At 40.2% G+C, this 6,819-nt stretch overlaps 1 pseudogene; it reads left to right on the top strand.

The window, feature by feature from the left end:
* The first annotated feature begins 6,290 nt into the window (after positions 1-6,290).
* LOC127133980 (uncharacterized) lies at positions 6,291-6,390 on the top strand (annotated as a pseudogene).
* The last annotated feature ends 429 nt before the right edge of the window (positions 6,391-6,819 follow it).

The raw sequence follows: 6,819 nt of genomic DNA, 5'->3' as shown, positions 1-6,819 counted from the left end.
CTCATGTTAGTGAAATCTTCTCTGAGGGCGTCATGTTCTGACATCAAAGCTTCAATGACGGTTTTAATATCTGTTCCGGGCATATGATGTCGGAGGTCAGGTATGGCTGATTCTTCGGTCAGAACAGGCTGAGGAGGAGGATCAATATCATAATAGCCGGATGGTGTCTGAGGGTCAGATTCAGCATGAGAGGTATGGTCAACATAATTCTCATAGTCATCACAAATCTCATAGTCCTGGATGGATTCAGTGGATTTGGCAGGAGTAGGGGTTTCGTTCAGGTTGTAAAGCCAGTTACTGCGGTTATGAATGCTAGTCCTAGGATCGGGCATGGTGAATAGGCAAAGAACCTGGTTATCAATAATAAGCTCAAACTCATCAGACCCTAGGTTTGCTATGAACATAGTGCTGAAGAGGAAGGGTATACTCATAGTAGTAATGCCACAAAAAGGGTTTAGGTCAAGCATAGGCTGACGTAATCCAATAGCATTACCTATCATAGTTATCAAACCGCCTATTCTGATTGGTGCTCGCTCATCCTGGATAAGGTGGTCCAAATTAGCTAACATAAAGGTAGCACCGTTTACTGGACGGTTCTGGGAGGCACAAAATATGATGAAGAGTTCATCACGTGAAACTGAAGTACTGTTTGGCTTCTTCCCAAATAAAGTGTGGGTCAGGATCTTATGGAAATAGCGGAAGGTTGGGTTGTGTATGTTTCCAGAGAGAAACTCATGTTCTTCGGGCTCATCATTTCCAGTCAGCTTACCCCAAAAGTGTTCAAGCTCTCTATATTCAAAAAGTTCTTCCTGGCTTACAGTGAATGTATCAAAGGAGGTAGGAAAACCCAAAAGGTTGGTAAAGTCTCTAATATTAAATTGGTACTCCATGTTGAACATTCTGAACTGGATAAAACCTCTGCTAATTCCTTTACCACGGCTGGGTAGATAGATTAATGAGCTGAGGAATTCTAGTGTGAGTCTCCGGTAGGTGGTGAAATGTCTTAGGACAGGGGATGTCTCCCATCCTATCTGATTCAGCAAATACAGGACACTCTGTCTCAGTCCAAGGGCAGTCATAGCCCAATCATCAGCATATAGACTAGGTAGCATCTCTCTAGTGGTTAGTTCTTCAAACCTTTGTTTCTGAGCCATTCCTCTGAACTTGATACCCATACGATCAATATGTCCCATCTGGTTAGTGCTAGCTAGAGAAAAGGAAGACATGAGTTTAAGTCAGGATTTGGCCAAATGCCGAAAGAAGGAAAAATTATTATATATATATATATATATATATATATATATATATATATATATATATATATATATATATATATATATATATATATATATATATATATATATATATATATATTTTTAATAAATTAAGAATGAATACTAAACAGAAATTAAAAGAATAATTAAGAAAGAAATAGGGAAATGATAATAATAGAATAAGAAAATAACAAACTAATTTGTGGGTTGTCTCCCACTAAGCGCTTTGTTTAAATGTCGCAAGCTCGACAAAGAAACTGTTAAATGTAATCTATAGGTCCTGGGGGCATTTCGTCTAAGTGTAGGATTTGCGAATCCTCGTTGGTTTCCGCATAGTGATAGTGTTTCAGACGTTGCCCGTTTACGGTGAACGGTTCTGTGGATTTGCCTTTTATTTCTACCGCTCCACTGGGAAAGATTTTAGTGATATGAAAAGGCCCTGACCATCTGGATCGTAGTTTTCCCGGGAATAACTTTAGTCTAGAGTTAAATAAAAGTACTGCGTCGCCTTGCTTGAAGATTTTCCTTGATATACGCTTGTCATGCCATTGTTTTGTTCTTTCTTTATAGATTCTGGCATTTTCATAGGCGTCTCTTCTGAGTTCCTCCAATTCGTTTATGTCAAGGATTCTCTTTTCACCGGCGGCCTTATAGTTCAAATTTAGATTTCTAATAGCCCAATAGGCTTTATGTTCTAACTCTACCGGGAGGTGACAGGATTTTCCATAAATGAGCTTAAATGGGGTCGTCCCTATGGGGGTTTTATAAGCAGTTCGGTATGCCCACAAAGCTTCTGGTAATTTCAATGACCAATCTTTCCTTGAGGTGGCGACCGTTTTTTCTAGTATTTGCTTGATTTCTCTGTTAGATACTTCCACTTGTCCACTGGTTTGAGGGTGGTAAGGTGTTTCTATCCTATGTCTCACTCCATACTTAAGCAGTAGTTTTTCGAGTACCTTGGTTATAAAGTGCGATCCACCATCACTGACTATTATTCTTGGGATGCCAAATCTCGGAAATATTATATTTTTAAAGAGTCTAGTTACTACTCGGGTGTCATTTGTTGGAGAAGCTATAGCTTCGATCCATTTTGATACGTAGTCAACTGCCACGAGTATGTATTTGTTACCGAAAGAGGATGGGAAAGGTCCCATGAAGTCTATCCCCCACACGTCAAAAATCTCTACTTCCAAAATACCTTTTTGCGGCATTTCGTCACGTCTAGATATGTTTCTCGTGCGTTGACATCTGTCACACTCCTTAATAGCCGCATGTACGTCCTTCCATATAGTTGGCCAATAAAAGCCGGCTTGTAGGATTTTAGAGCAGGTCTTGGATGTACTTGTGTGTCCACCATAAGGAGCGGAGTGGCAGTGTTGGATTATATTTTCTACCTCTTCTTCGGGTATACATCGACGGAAAATACCATCGGGGCCTCTTTTGAAAAGTAAGGGATCATCCCAGTAATAGTGTTTTATGTCGTAGAAGAATCGTTTCTTCTGCTGGTAAGATAAAGTAGGTGGGACTATTCCGGCAGCTAAATAATTGACTAGATCAGCATACCATGGTGTGACGGATATAGCTAAGGTGTTTTCTACTTGTTTGTCGGAGTTGCTCTCTTCCAAAGTAGCTATAAGTTTGTCGTACGAGAAATCATCATTAATTGATGTTCTTTCCGGTTCAAGGTTCTCAAGTCTAGAGAGGTGGTCTGCTACTACGTTTTCAGTTCCTTTCTTGTCCTTGATTTCTAAGTCGAATTCTTGTAGCAACAAGATCCATCTTAGGAGTCTAGGTTTAGCATCTTTTTTTGTTAAAAGGTACCTGATAGCAGCGTGATCAGTGTAGACTATTATTTTAGCTCCTACCAAGTAAGAACGGAATTTATCTAGCGCAAATACCACTGCTAGGAGTTCTTTCTCGGTAGTGGCGTAATTCATTTGCGCTTCATCCAGGGTTCTACTTGCGTAATATATAACGTGAAGCTTTTTATCCTTTCTTTGTCCTAAAACGGCACCTACAGCATAATCGCTGGCATCGCACATTATTTCGAATGGTTCATTCCAGTCTGGTGTCTGCATTATGGGTGCTGAGATCAATGCTTGCTTAAGCGTTTGAAATGCTTTTAAACAGTTATCGTCGAATATGAATTCAGCATCTTTCATCAATAGTCCGGTTAAAGGTTTAGTTATCTTAGAGAAGTCTTTGATGAATCGTCGGTAAAAACCGGCGTGTCCTAAAAAGCTTCGTACTTCTCTCACGATTCTTGGGGGTTGAAGATTTTCGATTACCTCTATTTTGGCTTTGTCTACTTCAATTCCTCTGTTCGAGATGATGTGTCCTAAAACAATTCCTTCTTGTACCATGAAGTGGCACTTCTCCCAGTTAAGTACTAAGTTTACTTTTACACATCGCTCAAGAACTCTTTCTAGGTTTTCAAGGCATTCTTCGAAACTTTGTCCGTATACGGAAAAGTCATCCATAAATACTTCCATGATGTTTTCGAGAAAGTCGGCAAAAATTGCCATCATGCATCTTTGAAAGGTTGCAGGAGCATTGCACAGACCAAACGGCATTCGTCTATAAGCGAAGGTACCAAAAGGGCACGTGAACGTTGTCTTTTCTTGGTCATCAGGGTGAATTGGTATTTGAAAGAAGCCTGAATAACCGTCTAGATAATAGAAATGTGAATGTTTTGCTAATCGTTCTAACATTTGGTCAATGAATGGTAGAGGGAAATGATCTTTTCGGGTTGCTTTGTTTAGTTTCCTATAGTCAATGCACATTCTCCATCCCGATTCGATTCGTTTAGTTATAATTTCTCCTTTTTCGATTTCAATAACGGTTATGCCTCCTTTCTTGGGTACAACGTGTACAGGACTAACCCATTTGCTATCAGATATAGGATATATAATACCTGCTTCTAATAACTTGGTTATTTCCTTCTTTACTACCTCACTCAGGATCGGATTTAGTCTTCTCTGGTGTTCCCTAGAGGTTTTACAGTCTTCTTCTAACATGATGCGGTGCATACAAATAGAAGGACTTATTCCTTTAAGATCGGTGATGTGGTATCCTAGTGCGGTAGGGTATTTCCTTAAGATATGTAGGAGTTTTTCTGTTTCGAGTCTTCCTAGATCTGCATTAACTATCACAGGTCGTTCAAGTTCTAAGTCTAGGAATTCATATCTCAGATTTTTAGGAAGTGTTTTCAGGTCAGGGGTTGGTTTGTTAAGACATTGCGTAGGGTCCGGTGTTATTGCTAAACATTGGTTAGATTTGTCTTCTAAAAGATAGTCTGATGATTTGTCTTCTCCTAACTCTGCTTCTTTTATGCATTCATCGATGATATCCATGAAATAACATGTATCTTCTATTGCAGGTGCTTTCAAGAATTTGGAAAGAATGAACTCAATTTTCTCTTCACCTACTTCAAAGGTGAGTCGTCCTCGTTTTACGTCTATGATTGCACCGGCAGTTGCTAAGAATGGTCTTCCTAGTATAATAGGTGTAATATCATCTTCTCTAATGTCCATAATTGTAAAATCAGTGGGAATGTAAAACTGACCTATGCATACGGGAACGTTTTCAAGGATTCCTACAGGATATTTGATGGAACGATCTGCTAGTTGCACAGACATTTTGGTTGGTCTTAATTCTCCCATTTCCAGTTTCTTACATATGGATAAAGGCATAACGCTAATTCCGGCTCCTAAATCGCATAAGGCTTTGTCGATGACAAATTTTCCTATGTGACAGGGTATAGAGAAGCTACCTGGATCTTTGAGTTTAGGGGGCATGTTTTGGATTATAGCGCTACATTCGACAGGGAGTGTAACGGTCTCGCTATCCTCAAGTTTCCTCTTATTAGAAAGAATTTCTTTTAAGAATTTAGCATATGAGGGCATCTGCGTAATAGCTTCGGTGAACGGAATTGTAACGTTTAATTGTTTAAGGAGATCAACAAATTTTCTAAATTGGCCCGCATCTTTGGTTTTAACAAGCCTTTGAGGGTAAGGGATAGGTGGTTTGTAAGGTGGTGGAGGTACATAAGGTTCCTTCTTTTCTAGGGTTTCCTTATTTCTCTCTTCCTTTTCCTTAGGTTCACTTTCCTCAGTTGATTTCTTAGGGTTTTGGTTTTCTATCCTTGGATCAGACGGTCCTTCCACTTCCGTTCCACTTCTTAATATAATTGCATGAGCTTGGCTTCTCGGATTAGGTTGGGGCTGTCCAGGGAATGTACCAGTTGGGGCAGCAGTAGGTGCTTGTTGTTGAGCTACTTGTGATATTTGTGTTTCCAGCATTTTGTTATGGGTAGCCAAGGCATCTACTTTGCTTGCTAGTTGTTTAAGTTGTTCGCCAGTGTGTACGTTCTGGTTTAAGAATTCTTTATTGGTTTGTTGTTGGGAAGCTATAAAGTTTTCCATCATGATTTCCAAGTTGGATTTCCTAGGGGTGTTATTGTTAGGCATGGATGGATTCGGTTTCTGATATCCTGGAGGTATAGCTGGGGCTTGATTTGGAGGTTGTCCAGGTGCGTACAAAGCATTATTACTCTTATATGAAAAGTTTGGATGGTTCTTCCAATTTGGGTTATAGGTATTCGAGTAAGGGCTTCCTTGAGCATAGTTCACTTGCTCTGCTTGGATTCCAGTCAGGAGTTGACATTCCGCAGGAGTGTGACCTTGGATTCCACAGACCTCGCAATTCTGAGTTATAGCAACCACGGCGGTTGGAGGTGATACATTTAAACTTTCAATTTTCTAGACCAAAGCATCCACTTTTGCATTAACGTGATCAAGGTTACTTATCTCGTACATGCCAGTTTTCGTTTGAGGTTTTTCCACCGTTGTTCGTTCGGTTCCCCACTGATAGTGGTTTTGGGCCATGCTTTCGATAAGCTGGTAAGCATCAGCATAAGGTTTGTTCATTAGTGCACCACCTGCAGCGGCGTCTATTGTTAACCTTGTGTTGTATAAGAGGCCATTATAAAATGTATGAATTACTAACCAGTCTTCCAAACCATGGTGTGGACAAAGTCTCATCATGTCTTTGTATCTTTCCCATGCTTCGAAAAGAGACTCGTTGTCTTTCTGTTTAAATCCGTTTATCTGGGCTCTTAACATAGCTGTTTTGCTTGGCGGAAAATATCGGGCAAGAAAAACTTTCTTCAACTCGTTCCATGTGGTGACTGAGTTGGAAGGGAGAGATTGAAGCCATCTTCTAGCGCTATCTCTTAATGAGAAAGGAAAAAGACGAAGTCGAATTGCCTCTGAAGTGACACCATTAGCTTTAACAGTATCAGCGTATTGGACAAATACGGATAAATGAAGGTTGGGATCTTCGGTAAGATTTCCAGAGAATTGGTTCTGTTGCACAGCCTGCAACAGCGAAGGTTTAAGTTCGAAGTTGTTTGCTTCGATTGCGGGCGGAGCAATACTTGAATGTGGCTCATCTTGCGATGGAGCGGCGTAATCTCTAAGAGCACGAGCTGGTTCTGCCATCTCGGGTGAAAGAAGAAGATCTTTGAGATCAGGAAATTCGATAG

The sequence above is a fragment of the Lathyrus oleraceus genome, chromosome 3 (genome assembly GCF_024323335.1).
Source record: "Lathyrus oleraceus cultivar Zhongwan6 chromosome 3, CAAS_Psat_ZW6_1.0, whole genome shotgun sequence".
Lineage (NCBI taxonomy): Eukaryota > Viridiplantae > Streptophyta > Magnoliopsida > Fabales > Fabaceae > Lathyrus > Lathyrus oleraceus.
This window is presented reverse-complemented; position numbering and strand designations above follow the sequence as displayed.